The following is a 20514-nucleotide window of genomic DNA, read 5'->3' as shown; positions in this document are numbered from 1 at the left end:
GGTGTAGTGGTTAGCACTGTCACCTCAGAACCCAGAAGGTTCTGGGTTCAAGCCCAGTGGCTGACGGGGGCCTTTCTGTGTGGAGTTTGCATGTTCTCCCCATGTCTGTGTGGGTTTCCTCTGGGTGCTCCAGTTTCCCCTACAGTCCAAAGACATGCAGTAAGGTTAAATGAGGCAGCCATGGCCTGAAGGTTGGGCTGAAGTGCCCTTAAGCAAGGCACCTAACCCCCAACCAATCCCCGGGTACTGTAGCATCGCTCCCCACTGCTCAGGGTATGTATGTGTGCTCATTGCTCACTTGTGTGCATGTGTATGTTTACTGCTTCAGATGGGTTAAATACAGAGGACACATTTCACTGTGCTTCAGTCTGTGTTTGAGTGTACGTGTGATAAATAAAGGCTTCTTCTTCCTTGTTTTTACAGGAGTATCTAGCCTTCATCCTTACAGTATAAGGATGTAAAGAGCCAGGTTGGGTGGGTGGCGGAAAAATCCTCCTTGGGTGAATAGAGTCACAGACTCACACGATCCATCAATGAAAATCTGATGTGTATGGTACAACAAGAGACTCTATGAAGAGTAGACACAGTGTACAGGTTGGAATGTGCCTCAGATAGCATGGAACACTTAAAATGGTGGCTGGAATACACATGTCCTGCCCCTTCAATAAAAAGAGGTATCGTTTGTTAGTGGAAAAAGCTAGACATATCAGATTCCACTAACTTCCTCTGTGACATTTCTGTCTGTTTTTTGGCTAATGTTACCTCATAATCAACATATTATGCTTGAGATTTCTCTCCATGCCAAGAACTGCAGCCAATCCTCAGAACTAACATATCAGTGAAGATCATGCCAAGGAGATATGATTGTGACTGTGTTAGCTACATGGAAGTATCTATAAATACAACTCCCACTGGAAATACAGGCCCAGTCAAAAGTTTGGACACACCTACTCGTTCATAGGTTTTTCTGTATTTTGACTATTTTCTGCATTATAGAACAATACTGAAGACATCAAAACTATGAAATAACATACTGACCAACAGGAGTGCCTCGTCAAAAGTTAAATAGTGCCATTTCTTGCCTTCTTAATGTGTTTGAGATCAAACAGTAAATAGTAAATAATAAAAATACAGTAAATAGCCCTATTCCACAACTGTAGTAATCCATATTATGTCAAGAACTGCTCAACTAAGTAAAGAGAAACGACATCCATCATTACTTTAAGACATGAAGCATCTTTTAATCAATAAAAATAAAGAAAAACCACTGAATCAAAGGTGGGTCTAAACTTTTGACTGGTCCTATACACCTTAGCTCCACCTTCCATAGAATATAGTAAGCTATTTAAAGGCTGCACACTGGCTTATGCATTACTTTAGAAGCTATTATGCTTACCCAGTGTTTTGGAAGTTTGTAGGAGACAGAAAGACATTTGGGATTCAGCCCATGCTTTGGTCTGGCCTTTGCCCTGCTTGTTATGGAGAAAAGCACATGCACATTCACAGAGCGTCCTGAAGACTGCAAATTATTTACATAATTTTTTTGTCAGACTGTAACACTGATTTTAGTGGATATTTTTTTCAATTCATTCCAGGTTTATGGGTCATTACCTATTCAATTAGATTGGAGCCTGGTTTTGACTGGAAATTGCCTGGGAAGATGGCCAAGGATGCAAGTTCTTTAAAATCAGGGTCTGGGATTGAACAATTGCAATAAGAATCAGTTCGGCAGTTCTTAGCCACCTTGTGCGTTAAACTTTCTCACATTCATTTACACTTCAACTTTACAATGTCTTGCAAAAGTATTCATCCCACTTAGTGTTTGTCCTGTTTTGTCACATTACAAGCTGGAATTAAAATGGATTTTTGGGAGGTTAGCATCATTTGATTTACACAACATACCTACCACTTTAAAGGTAAAAATTGTTGTTTTATTGTGACACAAACAATAATTAAGATGAAAAACAGAAATCTGGAGTGTGCACAGGTATTCCCCCAAAAGTCAATACTTTGTAGAGCCACCTTTTGCAACAATTACAGCTGCAAGTCTCTTGAAGTATGTCTCTATTAGCTTAGCACATCTAGCCACTGGGATTTTTGCCCATTGCTCAAGGCAAAACTGCTCCAACTCCTTCAAGTTAGATGGGTTGCGTTGGTGTACAGCAATCTTCAAGTTATGCCACAGATCCTCAATTGGATTGAGGTCTGGGCTTTGATTAGGCCATTCAAAGACATTTAAATTTTTCCCTTTAAAGCACTCCAGTGTAGCTTTAGCAGTATGTTTAGGGTCATGGTCCTGCTGGAACGTGAACCTTCGTCCCAGTCTCAAATCTCTGGCCGATTCAAACAGGTTTTCCTCCAGAATTGCCCTGTATTTAGTGCCATCCATCTTTCCTTCAGTCCTGACCAGCTTTCCTGTCCCTGCAGATAAAAAATATCCCCACAGCATGATGCTGCCACCACCATGCTTCACTGTAGGAATGGTGTTCTCGGGGTGTTGGGTTTGTGCCACACATGGCATTTCCTATGATGGCCAAAAAGATCAATTTTAGTCTCATTTGACTGGAGAAACTTCTTCCATGTGTTTGGGGAGTCTGCCACATGCTGTTAGGCAAACTCCAAACGTGTTTTCTTAAGCAATGACTTTTTTCTGGCCACTCTTCCATAAAGCCCCACTCTGTGGAGTGTACGGCTTAAAGTGCATATCACGGGTAAATTCAGGAGCAAGATCAATGTAATTCTCCTATTTTATATTAAACTTTGGTCAAATATCTGTAACATTCTGCATTCTCTGCAATTTTTTTTACCTTGCACAATACCAGAAAAATTCAGTTGAAATCAAGCCATTTGAGGCGAATTGATCCGCCTCTGAAAAAACTTGGCATTTGGATTTCCTGGCAAACATTGATTTTTGTGATGTCATCTGCGGGACACCTCCCTCTGAATCCTACGTCAGCGCTGGTTAGTTTATGAGAAAACGACCTGGTGGTTTTCTGCAAATTTCTTCAATGTTATCGCGTAATTATTAAACTGGTTAATAGATGTATCGTAGGAGTGTGTAGCAACACCAATCTTGATGAGATTAGTACTCATCATTTTCCAAAAGACCGGACAATGAGAGAGAAATGGGAGCGCTTGGTCTACACAGGCTGTGTACTGAAACTGTGCAAAGCTCGCGCAGCCTGCTGGCACTTCCGCAGGTAACGTCACGAATCTGGCTCCAGACTCCCTTGGGATTTTTCCAGACGTGTTTTGTTATTTTATTTTTTTCAGCTGTAGACAGATGGCCTGGTGCAAAATTACCCTTCTTTCATATAAAAAAACACGAAATTGGTCCAGAATATGCACTTTAAAGTGGTCCTATGGACAGATACTCCCATTTCGGCTGTGGATCTTTGCAGCTCCTTCAATGTTATCTTGCATCTCTGATTAATGCCCTCCTTGTCCGGTCTGTGAGCTTTAGTGGGTGGCCTTCTCTTGTCAGGTTTGTAGTGGTGCCATATTCTTTCCAGTTTGCTATAATGGATGTAATGGTGCTCCCTGGGATATTCAAAGTTTGGGATATTTTTTATACCCCAACCCTGATCCATACTTCTTCACAACTTTGTCTCTGACCTGTTTGGAGGCTCCTTGGTTTTCATGTTGCTTGTTTAGTAGTGTAGCAGAGTCAGGGTCCTTCCAGAACAGCTTGATTTATACAGACATCATGTGACAGATCATGTGACACTTTGATTGCACAAAGGTGGATCTTAAAGGTCCCATGGCATGAAATTTTCACTTTCTGAGGTTTTTTAACATTAAAATGAGTTCCTCTGACCTTCTTAAGTCACCCCAGTTGCTAGAAATTTCATAATGTGTAAACCAAACTATGCCCAACATTTGAGAATGGCGCGTCAAAACGGTGCATTGATAAACTCTTCCCTTCACTACGTCAGCAAGGGAGATGATCCCCACGCCCCCACTCTGGATTCCCACCCACTTTATGGATTGCCCCGCCCAGTTGTAGTGAGGAGACCATAGAGGGAGGACACAACAACATGGCATCACCTAAGCGAGCGAAACATGGAAATTGCACTGTATATGGATGTGACAACACAGAAAAGAGTCTGTTTTTACTGCCGACGGGAAAGCCCCTGAAGACGCAGTGGCTTAATTTTATTTACTTCAATAATACACCGTTGAGTCTACCTAAGACGGTGTATGTTTGTCGGAAGCATTTTCCTGATGAATGTTTCCACAACTTGGGAAACAACAGGGCAGGTTTTGCTCATCAACTGTCACTGAAGCCTGGGTCCGTACTAAGCATCCCTGCCGCATCAGCAACAAACACCGAACAAGTAAGTGTATAACTGTTAAGTCGTTTTGCCGTGTTTTAAAATCAGTGCATTTGCAATGGCTACATTAGCTGTGCAGCTAACCGCTTCCTGCAGTTAGCCAGGTACTCTGCGCTACCTCTGTTATAATAGCCAATCAAAACAGTTTTTACAAAGACATCCACATTCTTTTTTTTAAGTCACTTGTTCATTTTATGTTTTGTTTGTTCAGTAAAAACCCAAACATTTGTTGAATTTATTTTATTTCCTCGCGTCACACCTTAATGACGTCAGCGCGAGGTATTTTTCCCTGATTCTGGGCCGGGGTGTCGTGAGTGGCAGAGCAGCTCCATCGCTGCGATCCATTGAAAGTCAGCCCTAGATCCAATCTTTTGTCGGGAGCCGAGGTCGCGCGGGCGGCCCTCCAGCGGCACCGGCCACCCGTGGAGGCAGCGGTTCTTCCAGGGGCGAGGAAACGGCAAAGTCCCCACTCCTCCATGGTAAAACTGCTCAGTTTTACCATGGGCCTCAGGCTGAAAAAAACCCGACAAAGTCCCAGTTTTACCATGGGCTCGAGTTGTACCATTTTTTTAGACAGGGCGGACGGACCAGGGCATTCGCCCGCCTGGCCGTGCCCGACGAGGAGCGCTCTTGGCCAGCTTGGGATGCAGACGGCAGCCCCTCCCCCTCCCCCCATGGCATGCCCCCACCCTCTACCCTTCCCCGCCTCCTGCTTCTCATTAGCAAAACGACGCACTGGGAAAAGCGCTGAAATGGGGCTTTCTTCCAGGAGGCTATATTTACGTTCCGAGGGTTCATTTCGAGAAAGGCTGCGGATACAACATCCGGAAGCCTCCACGATCCCGTTTAAAGCATCAACAAACCACCATGCCATGGGACCTTTAATCAACTATGTGACTTATGAAGTGAATTGGTTGGACCAGCTCTTATTTAGGTGTTTCATACAAAAGGGGGTGAATACCTGTGCACACTCCAGATTTCAGTTTTTTCATCTTAATTATTGTTTGTGTCACAATAAAACAACAATGTGCACCTTTAAAGTGGTAGGAATGTTGTGTAAATCAAATGGTGCTAACCCCCAAAAAATCCATTTTAACTTCAGCTTGTAATGTGACCAAACAGGACAAACACCAAGGGGGATGAATACTTTTGCAAGACACTGTACCTGATGCTTTTTGCCCAAGTTGAGGTTTTGCCCCTCATGGGCAGTAGTCTGTGGGAATGCAGCGATATGTCATTGGGGTTATCAGGTTGAACCAGGGCAGCATTTTAAAATCATAAAAGCCTCCAGATGTAGCAGTTAAGTGGCTCTATGGTAAGTTTGGATTTACTGGTGGTTTGTAAAGTGAGTGCCCTATTTCGCCTGTGTTATGCATTTGAGGAGGAAAAAAAATCAAAAACCCAATTGACTTGTGTAGATTTCAGGTTTTCTCGATGTCAGATTACTGAAGTGTAGTCTGTAAAGGATTAAATATATTGTGAAAATGTGTATTTATATATGACAGATATAAATCTAGCTTTGTGTGTGTTTGTCCTTCCTATCCTTGTGAGGACCTTCTATAGACATAATTATTAATGCACCTCAATGTTCTAACTAGACCAAAATATCAGTGTAGTGGCACCAGTCATAACAGCTGGGGGTTCGGGGGCCACCTTAGTCTCCCAAAAGCTCATGGGTTCTACATGCTCAGAGATGCATTCTAGTGCATTTCTTGGCACTTGCAGGCCTCCCTGAAAGTCACTCTTTTTTGGTAATATTAATGAGTTGTTGTTCTGTTTTGTTTTTGTCAAAAGTTGCTGTGATTTTTTTATTGAAGACTTATTATAATTAATATTCAACTATATTGGTGACATATGTATGGAATAAGAATACAACAACCAATTGATGTTCACCAAGTGTCAGCTTTATTTTCAACTTCAGCCATTCAATTACAATACATGACTATCCAGATCTAACTCAGGGCCTGGCATGTGTTATGTGCATGGCGTGTAAGTGCCTCTTAACACGGATGGCACTTTACCGTGAACACAGCATAAGGAAGGAGGTAAACTGGACTAGCATGATCAGTGACAATCTTCACACAGAACTACTCAGGCAGCTATGCACTGGGCACTTACATAGACGGGGAGTGGAGTATGTCTCAATGTAGAACATTTGCATGGTGGCATGCCATCACCGCCGTGTGGGGACAACAAGAGAAAATGAAATAAAAGGCCACATTTTCAAAATTGACAAGTCTTTTTATGAGTGTAGCGGCAACTTTTACAGGCGTGCCGGCAATATTGTGGACGTAGCAATAAGGAAACATTGCATATCGGCCCAATACACTGACAAGTCCTATTTAGAACCCTGCACTTAATTAATGCTATTCCTTTTTCTAAATCTAGCCTTACCCTCAACCTCACCTCACTCACCAAAAAGAAACAATATGGGTCTTTTGGCTTATTAAATAAAAGACAAAAAAAAAAACAGTCTCCCTTGTGGGGACCATCCAAATATCCACAAATGATCAAAATGGATAGATATTCCTATCTTCCTATCATTTGGTCTTCACTAAAATACAAAAACATGTCCTCCCAAATACAGAACAATAGCTAAGGGGCTCTTCTGTTACGATGTTTACCATTTCGTTCTGAAAGGGACAGATCCATTAAGTTTCATTAGCTTAATGAATCAGAGCTATTCACTAGGCTGTGAAACCAAGCAGCACACTGAAAGTGTAAAAATGTCCCCCATTTATGAAGAGCTCTGAGTGTGTGTGTGTGTGTGGGGGGGGTCTTCTGCGTTCATTCAGTCCCTGTGCTTTCTCTCTATCTCTAATGTAGGTATGTGTCCAATGAGTGTGTGATTCTGTGTGTGTGAGCGATTCTGTGTGTTTCTCTCTACCCCTTCATCTTAAACACACTCGTTTCCACTCCAGCTCACATCCCATCAACTCTTTCTTTATGCCTGTTTTTTCCTCCTCCTACACTACTCTTCATTTCTCTTCTCGTCTCTCCCTCTTTAAAGCTCTCCTCTCTCTCACCCAATCCTCCCTCTGTCAGTTTTCTTCGCTGAGCGTGTCTGTCACACACACACACACACACACACAGTCACTAACGCCCTTCTTACATCTGTTATCCACTGCTTCTAAGCTTATCTCGCCACTCCAGTTCCGCCACACTTCTTCACTCACCTTTCCTCTGCCTATCTCTTTACGGAGGCAATTATTTCTTTAAGTTTCCTGTCCATGAATCCACCTGTCTTTATATTTCTAAATCAAGACACTCCAGATACTTCCGCACTTCTGTTTTAAATTTGAATTTCTGTCTGCTTCAAACACTTCCTGACATGGGACACCTGCACTGTCAACAAACAAGCAAAACGAGAGAGAGAGAGAGAGAGAGAGAGAGACTAAAGGAAAAGGGTTAAAAGTATACTGTACTCCTCTCCAGACAGTATTCGTTTCTCAGCTTGTTTTATTTCCCTGACAAAACTCCTGCATCCAGGTGACATGGAACGAGTTCCTTTACCTAACAACCTGGATGTTTGTAACACATGCCAAAATGATTACATTTTCAGCACATGTAAATATAAAATGAGGCTTTCTTTTCTATATTTTGGCGTGGAGTTTTGTCATTTTATCACCTGCTAATTCCTACCCAACATCCAGTTGATGCCTATCATATGACAGCTACGTACCAACCAGGCTTGTATAGTACTCGAGTCCAGGAGTCCGACTCGAGTCCGACTCGTGCACTAATTTTAAGGACTCATGACTTGGCTTGGACTTGAGCGCTGATGACTCAGACTCAAACTCGTGCATTAACTGCATTCGGACTCGTAAATTGGAGACGAGGACTCAGATTTTTTTCTTTATTTTTTGTAACATGCCATAATAATTTAGCAGAAGATATTTATATCCACATTATTTTTATCCTAATTTTGTGCAAGAGAATGCACATTCACCTGTTCATACGTCATGTGCAGGAACAAACTAACATTAATGGAGCTAAAATGCCTGGAGAGAAGCCCTAGGATTGCCCACTTTGCTTATACAGACTTCTCGTGCAGTGGGAAAAAATGCACTGCTGTGTTCCATATGTAGAAGAACTATCAAGGAGATGATGGGGACAACCTCGAACTTCAATCGTCATTTGGTAAGACTCCACCCAGAGAAGGAAGTGACACACTATGTTCATTGCTCTGTTGATTGCGGGGCTTACTTGTTGACCAATGAACTAGCTAGTGTTAACCCTCTCTCTCATGTTATTTGCCCTGTTGATAGTGGGTGGGGCTTGCTGAGCAATGAAAAAGCTTTTCATCTGTAGCATATTAACTAAAATGGGGCAGTCAAGCAGTAGCGTTAGTCCAACACAGTAGCAGAGACGGTTTCACATAAAGGTGGCAACAGCCACCATCAAATGGTGCAGCTGGAGTCTTGTTCTCAGACTCGACTCAGACTTGGCTCAGTAGTGGACTCGACTCAAAATTTTCTTTAATGACTTGGACTTGACTGGGACTTGAACTCTGGGGACTCAAGACTGGACTTGGACTCAAGGTTTAGTGACTTGACTACAACACTGGTACCAACCAGGCAGAATAAAGGCTAACATGTGCTTCCTCTGATCCAGCTGCATTTTTTCTAACTGATACTCATGTCAGCGTAACACACTCAGAAAAAAGCGCTATCTACCCTTTAAGCGTACATGAGCTCATAGACATCCACAATTGGCTAGTGTCACTGTGATTGACAGGGGAGAGAGAGTATGTCATCCCTCCCACCATGAGAGCACGGCCAATTTTGCTCTCTGGCTCCCTATGGATGGCTGTGGCATCATCAGGATTTGAACCTGTAATCTTCCAATGATACAGTGTCCTTTTAGAAAGACTACCAAAGCATCTTTTTTCAAGATTGATAAGGTCAAAGTGTAGCACCTTTAGAGGAAGGAATAGTTTCACTGCCCCATGGAAAACTAATGCCATCAAATCAGGCTGTAGAGAACTAGTGCAGCTGGCACTGTAAAAGTGACAAAAACATGAAGGAAAAGAAAGTATGGATATGATTTTTCTGTCACGGAGAGAAAGTGCGCCCAAGGGTCAGCAAGCGGCACCAATAAAACATTCCACATACACAAGTGCGTTTAGAGCTACAGCATTCTGAAAGAGAGAGAGAGAGAGAGAGAGAGAATATAGGAGAGAGATGGGAGGAAGTCAGGAGAGATGTCTAATTCAAAGAGACATCCAGCGTTTCCATGGCAACATAGTTTCCATCGTAACGGTCTCGCTAAAGATGCCATGAGAGTGAAAAAATATCCACTTGTACTCCAAAGCACTGTACACACAAACACATACAGGTATACACACATCTCATCTCATCTCATTATCTCTAGCCGCTTTATCCTGTTCTACAGGGTCGCAAGCAAGCTGGAGCCTATCCCAGCTGACTACGGGCGAAAGGCGGGGTACACCCTGGACAAGTCGCCAGGTCATCACAGGGGGTATACACACATATTCAAACACAAACAAGCAAAAGTCACACAGACACAAATATATACTCCATACTGGAACATTCACCCATGAAACACACACACACACACACACACACAAACACACACACATATACAGAGTGTACTGCAGTAACACACAAGTATTTGTTTCCCATAAGAACAACCCCTTTAGCACATTAAACTGGACTAATAGTCGATGGCAAGTAGAAACATCGATATCGCTCGAGAAAAATACCTCACTTTAAGAGTATCCATCTGTATGTGTGCAAGAGTATGTGCCTATGTGTGTAGGCATGTATATTTAGCTCTTTGTAGGAGCCAAATGTCCCATTGATTTATGAAATACGTGGCTGTTTTGACATTGAGGAGACATTTGGTTAGTCTCTATGAAGAAAAGTGCAAAATTAAAACAGCAGAAAGTTCTCTTTTTAGACATTGAGGTTAATATTAGAGGAGGTTAGGGTTAATGATGGGGTGTTAAGAGATATTTTACTGGCTACCCCATCATTAGACTCTGTGTTTACATATGGTGATAGAGGTAAGGGATCTAAGATAGTAAGGTTAGTGCTCGGGATTAGGAGTATGGTTAACGATGTTAGAGATAAAGATTATGCTTTATTGAGGTTACAGATAGGATTAGGGTAGGGTTAGTGAGATTAGGAATTATGATTAGGGTTTTTGAAGTTAGAATTGTGGATTAGGATAGGGTAAGTGGGGTTAGGGATTAGGATTAGGTGTTAGTGAGGCTTGAGGTAAGGATTAGGGTAGGATTAGTGAGGTTACAGGTAAGGATTAGGGTATGGTTAGCGAGGTTAGAGGTACGGATTAGGGTAGGGTTAGTGAGGTTCAAGGTAAGGAGTAGGGTAGGATTAGCGAGGTTAAAGGTAAGGATTAGGGTAGGGTTAGTGCGGTTAGGGATTAGGATTAGGGTTTTTGAAGTTAGAATTATGGATTAAGATGGGATAAGTGAGGTTAGGGATTAGGATTAGGTGTTATTGATCATAGAATTAAGGATTAGGATTAGAGGTTAGTGAGGTTAGAGCTAAATATTATGACTAGGGGTTAGTGAGTTTAGAGGTAAGGATTAGGATTGGGGTTAGTGAGGTTAGAGGTAAGTACTATGATTAGGGGTTCGTGAGGTTAACGGTAAGGATTAGGATTAGGGGTTAGTGAGGTTAGAGGTAGGGATAATGGTTGGGGTTAGTGATGTTAAATGTAAGGATTAGGGGTTAGTGAGGTTATAGGTAAGGATTATGGTTAGTGAGGTTAGAGGTAAGGGCTATGGGTAGGGGTTAGTGATGTTAGAGGTAAGGACCAGGATTAGGGGTTAGTGAGGTTAAAGGTAAGGATCAGGATTATTGGATAGTGAGGTTAGAGATAAGGATTAGGGTTAGGGGTTAGTGAGGTTAGAGGTAAGAATTATGATTGGGGTTAGTGAGGTTAGAGGTATGGATTAGGGTAGGGTTAGCGAGGTTAAAGGTAAGGATTAGGGTAGGGTTAGTGAGGTTAGGGATTAGGATTAGGGTTTTTGAATTTAGAATTATGGATTAGGATGGGATAAGTGAGGTTAGGGATTAGGATTAGGTGTTAGTGATCATAGGATTAAGGATTAGGATTAGAGGTTAGTGAGGTCAGAGCTAAATATTATGACTAGGGGTTAGTGAGTTTAGAGGTTAGGATTAGGGGTTAGTGTGGTTAGAGGCAAGTACTAGGATTGGGGTTAGTAAGGTTAAAGGTAAGGATTAGGGGTTATTGAAGTTAGAGGTAAGGATAAGGGTTAGGGGTTAGTGAGGTTAAATGTAAGGATTAGGATTAGGGGTTAGTGAGGTTAGAGGTAAGGACTAGGATTAGAGGTTCGTGAGGTTAAAGGTAAGGATTAGGGTTAGGGGTTAGTGAGGTTAGAGGCAAGGATTAGGGGTTAGTGAGGTTAGAGGTAAGGACTAGAATTAGGGGTTAGTGAGGTTAGAGATTAGGATTTGGTAGAGCTAGTGAGGTTTGTGAGGTTAGAGTTATCAAGGATAAGGTTGATAACCTTAGGGTTAGATTAGGGTTGAGAGTGTAGCGTTAAAAGTTTATGATTAGGATTAGATTATTAGTGTGTGTGTGTGTGTGTGTTTCCTTTTTTCATGTTTTAAATTGCTGAACAGGCTACATACATATTACACTGTGCTGTACGATGTGCATAAATATTGTATTTTGTGTAATATTGTAAAACACCACAGAGGCTGTGTGTGTGTGTTTATTGGGTGTCTCATCTCATTATCTCTAGCCGCTTTATCCTGTTCTACAGGGTCGCAGGAGCCTATCCCAGCTGACTACGGGCGAAAGGCAGGGTACACCCTGGACAAGTCGCCAGGTCATCACAAGGCTGACATATAGACACAGACAACCATTCACACTCACATTCACACCTACGGTCAATTTAGAGTCACCAGTTAACCTAACCTGCATGTCTTTGGACTGTGGGGGAAACCGGAGCACCCAGAGGGAATCCACGCGGACACGGGGAGAACATGCAAACTCCGCACAGAAAGGCCCTCGCCGGCCACGGGGCTTGAACCCGGACCTTCTTGCTGTGAGGCGACAGTGCTAACCACTACACCACCGTGCTGCCCCGTTTATTGGGTGTGTAAATTAGAAATGTCTTGGGAATTACACACACCTTGATTTATGTGTGTGTGTGTGTGTGTGTGTGTGTGTGTACGATGATTCAGTAAGGGACAGAACAGAGCTTGTATCAAAACAACAGCTACGATACTGTTATGTCATCATGTCATGCCACTGTCTCTCGCCCATCAAGACGCCAAGTTCCTTTACATATCACCATGGTCACAGGCCAGGGCTTCTATCTCATCATGACAACAAGAGGCCTTCGAGTTCTATATTTAAATTAATATCAGGTTCTATATTTAAATGGTGGATCTCTTAGAACATTCCGGAGGTGAAGAGGCAGACGACGGCACCTCTACTTGACTGCCATATTACATTCTTGAAAAAGGAGAGATATGATAAATAGGGAAATGTCAGTAGAGCAAAGAAAGTTCTCTTAGTTCTTGGTGATGGAGATAATTAACAGACATGCTTTCTTCTCTGTACTTAAACTCTAACCCTTATGATTCTCTCAGCTTTTATATTTGATATAAGAAAGTAGCAAGACGTTCTCTCAGCCTCAGACGAGACCATTTTTGATAAAATAGTTTAGTATAGGCAGGGAGTTTATCAGGGTCACCTAACATATGCTATATAGTACACCAAAGTATAATTATGGGTATAAATGCATAATTGTAATTATACAATTAGACTGACTGTATCCCATCTGCTGCTATTCACAATCTGTCTATCCAAGTGTTTCCACAGTTCATCCTCGGAGACTTACGCAAGTGTATTGCTACCATGCAAGAAAAAGAAACACGGATCAGTGTCATGTTATAACATGAAGTTTGTTGTGATAACAAGATATTTTCACGTTATTTCAACATACAAACTTATCACATTATAAGAAAAATGTTCTTGTTCTAACAATGTATTTATCTTGCTATGACATGAAACATTTTATGTTAAAATGTAATAACACTGTTTTAACAATAATTCATTATGTTGAATAACAAGATAAATAGTATATTTACTATTTAGGGGGCAGTGGTGATTCAACAGTTAAGATTCTGGGTTACTGACCAGAAGGTCACAGGTTCATGCCCCAGCACTGACAAGTTGCCAACGTAGGGCCCTTGACTAGGGCCCTTAATCCTCTCTGCTCCAAGAGCACTGTGTCATGTACCCCATTGTTGTATGTTGCTCTGGATAAGAGCGTCTACTAAATGCCTGTTATGCAATATTGCTATATAACAAGAAAAGTAATGTATAATTAGTTTGTATGTTGAAATAACGTAAACATATCTTGTTAAAACATGTAAAACATCTTGTTATAACAACAAACCTTTCACATTATAACATGATACTGATCTGTTTTTCTTTTTCTGGCATGGCTTCTGTAGGAAATCAATCCAGCCCACATTTGTATTCTTTCCAAAGCCCCAATGGACGGAAAACAAGCATTCAAGCCCACTAAATACTGAGCAGGAGCATGGTGGGAGAGAAAAATGTGAATGGGTTTGGGTTATGTAAGACTGGTTTGGGAAACAATGTCCAACCGTAGATGTCCATCATTAAATGACCACTGATGGACTTGTACCAGCACTACAATAAACCCATTTATTCAGACATCTTCAGCACCATTTTTATCCTGGTCAATGGTGCCATGGATCTGGAGCCAACTGCAGGAACACTGAACTCAAGTTGGGAGAATTCACACCCAGAGGCAACTTCACATAGCCAATCTGCCTAATTACATGTTTTTGGTTAGTTTAAGGAAACTGGAGAACCTGGAAGAAACCCATGCAAACCTAAGGAGAACAAGTGGAGCTCCACACAGACAGTAAAGATCAAACCAGGGACCCTGGAGCTGTGAGCATGCAACACTACCTCTCCACCTACAAGACCTGCTCAGTATAGTCATGAATGTTCAATATATCATGTTCATCCTGACCTGAGAATGACAGCCATCCAATACAGCTCTGCACACATGTAGAACACACTTTCAGAGGAGCTTCAGCCTTGCTGTGTGTGACCTTTCCTACATTTTCAGTTTTGTAATCTTTAATCTTTGTCTTTGTTACGTTCTGATTTCTGGGGGGTCCTGTATTTCAGCACTATTATAAACAAGGGAGCATGCCCTCAATACGCCTTGCAGGATTTCAATAAATTAAATTAAATTAAATGCGTTTTGTAATTGAAGTGTTATAAAACAGCATAGCAGCAGAACATTAAAAAATGCAGGATGCTTGGCTAGATACTAAGTAGGACTGTAATGGTATGAAAAAATATCACAGATTAATAATACTATAAACCCATAACCCATTTTGTTATTTATTATAGCTTATAATTTATTCATAGGATTACTCTTTGATTTTAGCCTTTTACATTATTATACTATATATCATACTATACACTAAACATTATATTGTGTTTTAAACTTTATATTAGGTTTGTAGTACTCGAGTCTGACTCATGCCCTAATTTTAAGGACTCATGATTTGACTCCGACTTGAGCGCTGGTGATTCGCACTTGGACTCAGACTCATGCATTAACTGCATTCGGACTCATAAGGAGATGAGGACTTGAATTTTTTCTTTATTTTTTGTAACATGCCATAATAATTTGGCATAAGATATTTATATCTACATAAATTTTTGTACTAATTTCGTGCAAGAGTGTCACACCTGCACGCCTTGGTGCGTGCATCAGATAGACTCTTGGGGACTCTCGTGCGTGCGCCGTAAACGACTCGCACCTGCACAGGATTAAGGTGCAATCAGCGGGCCTATAGAGATCTTGCATGTGATGTCACAGCCGATCCAGATTGTAACAGACGCCATCTTGTCGGTCAAACGCCATATTTCCACCTTCTACTTCTACTTCTGGTTCTACTTCTACCTTTTCTTCTGGAAAACCCTACTATATACAATTCTACTACAACGGCTGCGGCTACAAGCTCTCCCTACCTGTGCACATTTTTAATGTTTTTTGTGTGTATTTTTGCATGTTGTTCGTCTGTACCGGACTTCAATATCCACTACAACCGTATGGACTTACTGGACATTGGTTTCCAGCAGAAAATGACGGTTTGTAGAGATTTCCATTGCATGCACAACATTCCGGACGAGATAGCGAGACCAGCGGGGTCTCCGTGGATTGTTATCGGGTCTGGCAGGCGAAGGAGGCGGCATTGGGAGTGGAAGCAAAAGCAAGGCTGCAGAGCCGGCCTGTTGACTAAGCTCAGAAAACAGCCACTCAAACCTCCACTGCCAAGCCTCTATCTCTCCAACGCCAGATCCATGGTAAACAAGATGGACGATTTGGAATTACAGCTGGAATTACCTTATTCTATTCTATTCTATTCTATTCTATAAGTGGCTGGTCAGTGCTATACTAGATACTACTGATATATCTAGTATCAGTACTAGTAATACTTAAGTGACTTACCTGTCCAATGAGGATTGTTATTTTCTTGTTTACAAGATGCCACATCTGAGGGCGGCTGACAAATCCTGAATTTCTGTAAAGATAACTGTCCAGAGATTTATAAGCACGCAGTGCTTCACCACTGAACAGCGAGGGAAAGTTAATGAGGTAATTATACACGTCTGGGTATTCCACCTCTGGCAGTTCAATATCCACTGACACGGTCGTGAAAACTACGTCCGGTAATCGATAAGGGTCACTAATCTGTAGGTCGTTTATTTTAGACATATATCTAGTTATCTGTTCATTAGAAAAATGAGCCGTGTAGTCCGTCAGTTGAAATTTATCCATTTTGTACACGAGTGCAGCAGTATTCAGCGGTGTTTTTTACCGACAAGATGGCGGCTGTGTACTTTCCAGTCACGTGACTGCAAGATCTCTATATAATAACTGTGAAAATGCACTTACTTTGCGAAGTATTGTTTTACGTTGCTGACACATTACCGAGCCTTATTTCCTTGTTTGGTTTCCTGATCCCTGATTTCCTGTTTCTCATTTTTGAGTCTGCCAAGTCTACGATAGCCTGTTTATGCCTCGCTCAACCTATTGCCTGTTTCACCGTTTTACAATTTTGCCTGCCATTCCAGATTGTTTACCTGTCTTCACTTGCATTAATAAACACATCTTCTGCACTTACATCCATCTCCCAACCATCTCTGACAGAGTACATCGCACTCCCTGACAAGAGAATGCACATTCACCTGTTCATACATCATGTTCAGGAACAAACTAATATTAATGGCACTAAAACAGCCACCGTCAAATGGTGCGGTTGGAGTCTTGTTCTCAGACTCGACTCAGATCAATAGTGGATTCGACTCGGACTCAACTTGAAATTTTTTTAATGACTTGGACTCAGACTCGAGGTTTAGTGACTCGACTACAACACTGCTTTATATTACACTACCATTCAAAAGTTTGGGGTCACTTTGAAATTTCCTTATTTTTGAAAGAAAAGCTCTGTTCTTTTCAATGAAGATCACTTTAAACTAATCAGAAATCCACTCTATACATTGCTAATGTGGTAAATGACTATTCTAGCTGCAAATGTCTGGTTTTTGGTGCAATATCTCCATAGGTGTATAGAGGCCCATTTCCAGCAACTATCACTCCAGTGTTCTAATGGTACAATGTGTTTGCTCATTGCCTCAGAAGGCTAATGGATGATTAGAAAACCCTTGTACAATCATGTTAGCACAGCTGAAAACAGTTGAGCTCTTTAGAGAAGCTATAAAACTGACCTTCCTTTGAGCAGATTGAGTTTCTGGAGCACATTTGTGGGGTCGATTAAATGCTCAAAATGGCCAGAAAAATGTCTTGACTATATTTTCTATTCATTTTACAACTTATGGTGGTAAATAAAAGTGTGACTTTTCATGGAAAACACAAAATTGTCTGGGTGACCCCAAACTTTTGAATGGTAGTGTATATGATACTGTTATATGCACTATATATTATATTATATTCCATACAATAGGGTATATATTTCATAATGCAGTAAGGAATACATTGATTATATTATACTATACCAGTAGCAGAGATTGGGGGGGGGGACTGCAGCGCGAACAATCCGGGGCCTCTCCGCTGGGGGGGCCCCCACTGGTCAGGATTTTTTTTTTTTGCGGACTTTTTTTTTGCGGACTTTTATTCACAGGATCTATCCAGTGCAGACGAAGTGGTTAATAAGTTTGATACATTTTGTGCAATGTACAGTGAGCTGTGCGTGCATTTAAACACACACAGAATCCTCCTATTTCTCATAGCAAATGACATGGATTGGGCTTTTCCAAATCGTGCCATTCTTTATCGCATTTATTTGACAATTCCAATAAGCAGTGCGAAGGCAGAGTTTCTTTATCGCATTTATTTGACGATTCCAATAAGCACTGCGATATTGGAATAGATATAATATATATAATATATATAGTGCATATATTATATGCACTATATATAATATATAGTGCATATAATATATGCACTATATATTATATTATATTCCATACAATAGGGTATACATTTCATAATGCAGTAAGGAATACATTGATTATATTATACTATACCAGTAGCAGAGATTGGGGGGGGGGGGGCTGCAGCACGAACAATCCGGGGCCTCTCCGCTGGGGGGGCCCCCACTGGTCAGGATTTTTTTTTTTGCGGACTTTTTTTTTTGCGGACTTTTATTCACAGGATCTATCCAGTGCAGACGAAGTGGTTAATAAGTTTGATATATTTTGTGCAATGTACAGTGAGCTGTGCGTGCATTTAAACACACACAGAATCCTCCCATTTCTCATCGCAAACGACATGGATTGGGCTTTTCCAAATCGTGCCATTCTTTATCGCATTTATTTGACAATTCCAATAAGCAGTGCGAAGGCAGAGAGAAGTTTTAGCCGACTGAAACTTATTAAGAGTTTCTTGCGCTCCACCATGGGTGAGTCGCGGCTGTCAGACCTGGTGCTGCTCTGTATCGGGAGAGACCATATAAGGATAAAGTAGTCGACAGATTTGCAAACATGAAGGAGAGGATGCTAAAGCTCAAAATAGATTAAATGTTTTTGCAGTGTGCATGTCCTTTTAGGCCTGTTAGGCTATGTGTCTGGTTTTTTCTTTGTTGAAATTCTTAAAAGTGGGCCAACTTTTAACATTCTTGAGTTCACAATCGTTCATTTTCCCGATAGGCGTTGGCTATGGGATATTGTTTTCATTTAGCCTAAGTTTATTTTCTTTAAAAAGGATGGGATAGTTGTTGTCCCTTTAACATGTTAAATGAGTTTGCAAAGTTGTTGTTTGCTTGTTTGACTGGAATAGGCAGCTATGATCAAAGGGTTTTTTTTCTGAAATAAACATATATTAAATATTTTGGTTTGTACTGCATGTTACATGTGTGAATGGAAAGGTTGCTGAAATTACGCTAGTGTAAGCCAACATTTAGAATTGGCTAGTATAATAGACTGGGCTACTGCAACATATCAGTGGGGGGGGGGGGGACATATCCCGCCCCCCCGACACAATACCCGAGCTCCACCCCAGTACTATACATTATATATTTAAGTAATATTGGCTGGCATTGAGTGGTACATCAAATATATTCCATTCAGCCAACATGATACTGAACAAGTCGAAGACAAGTTCAATATCATGCTAGCTGAATGGAATATATCTAATATACCACAAAAAAAGCCAGCCAATATTATTATTATACATACACACTCTCTTTTTCCAGTTTTTCGATGTCCGTTTTTATGTTTTTCTCCTGTAAACAGAGGAGAACTCTCAGGGCCTTCTAGGCCTCCAGAGAAGGCCCAAACATATCAGCATTTCAAATGTCATATTTAATTTCTTTCATTCTTTCATAATTTCATGATCATTATTCTCTTCTAATTCTAATTTGGTCTCATTTTCTCTCAAATTTGCTTCAGAAATGAAAGGGTTACTGTCCTGAAAACATTAAATTAGAGTTATCCAATGAGATTTTTTTTGTTTGTTGTCTCTAGGCAGAGAAGAGTTTAAAGCTGGCTCATTTATTGGTTTCGACTTCATTGCCGGGACAGAAGGCCATGGCATTGTCTGTTTATACAGGAAGTGGCAGATAAATTAACCAATCAGATTTTGAGTTATAGTGGGAGGGACCAAAAATTTATCACCCTCAGCCTTCTCGAAGGCCAACGCTAGCTTAACCGCGAGTCGGTGCCATCAGCACAGCAGTGAAGCCACCTTCCAGCCGGTGTAGCGTTCATCAGTTGTGTTAGCAAATGCTAATAAAGCGGTCAAGCCAGTGCTATCGAGAGCAAGTAGCACAGGCTAACAACCAAGAAACTAAGCCCATGTTTACATTAGACCGTATCAGCGGATCATCAGATTAACATTTTTAAAACGATTAGTGTGCACACGGCAACACCAATACACGATTTGCGTGCACACAGCAATACCAATACACGGATACGCTCGGCTCCGCAGGCATCCTGCGCTCCAAATCACTCCGCCCTGAACAGCGAGTGCCCTCTGGAGGGTGCGCACTCCGGCCTTGCGCAGCTCACAGAGCACGCGAGTGAAGTGAACAAGCTGTGATTCGGGACTGAGCCGCTGTGTGTGTGATCCCAGCACACATCACTTACCACTTGCAAGTGGAAGGATGGCAAGCCTAAAGACAATCATAACTACACAATGGGCAGTATTTGCATCAGTATTTGCAGTATTTTCATACTTTTATACTCTTTAATGAAAGGTGATACAAGGCGGAAGTCCGCGCCGTTTTTCAGCAGTCGTGTCACATGACCAACGCCAGCGAATCAGGAAGGTGGATGTCACAGTGACGTTGTCCAATGACGACGCCAGCTAGAGCTCAGCACAGCGTATCCGCGTATTCTGAATGTTTACACAGCACCGGAGCTGACACGATCTGGATTGAATACGTGGACGCTGGCGGATTCCCGTTTCCCGGCGTTTCCAGGCGGTTTAATGTAAACGGACAGTGCATCTGCGAAGAAAACGATACAGATACGGTCTAATGTAAACGTAGCCTAAGATTTCTGTCTCCAGACTCTTCTTCCATGCTGCATGCTCACTACAGTATTTTTCACTCTGACTTAAGTATTCATTTCCTTC

At 41.5% G+C, this 20514-nt stretch overlaps 1 protein-coding gene across 1 annotated transcript in view; it reads right to left on the bottom strand.

Moving 5' to 3' along the window:
* Positions 1-20514, bottom strand: part of grin2bb (glutamate receptor, ionotropic, N-methyl D-aspartate 2B, genome duplicate b) — a 220271-nt gene that overhangs the window by 162709 nt on the left and 37048 nt on the right. The window lies entirely within an intron of this gene.

This window comes from Neoarius graeffei, chromosome 18 (assembly GCF_027579695.1).
Source record: "Neoarius graeffei isolate fNeoGra1 chromosome 18, fNeoGra1.pri, whole genome shotgun sequence".
In the NCBI taxonomy this organism is placed as follows: domain Eukaryota; kingdom Metazoa; phylum Chordata; class Actinopteri; order Siluriformes; family Ariidae; genus Neoarius; species Neoarius graeffei.
This window is presented reverse-complemented; position numbering and strand designations above follow the sequence as displayed.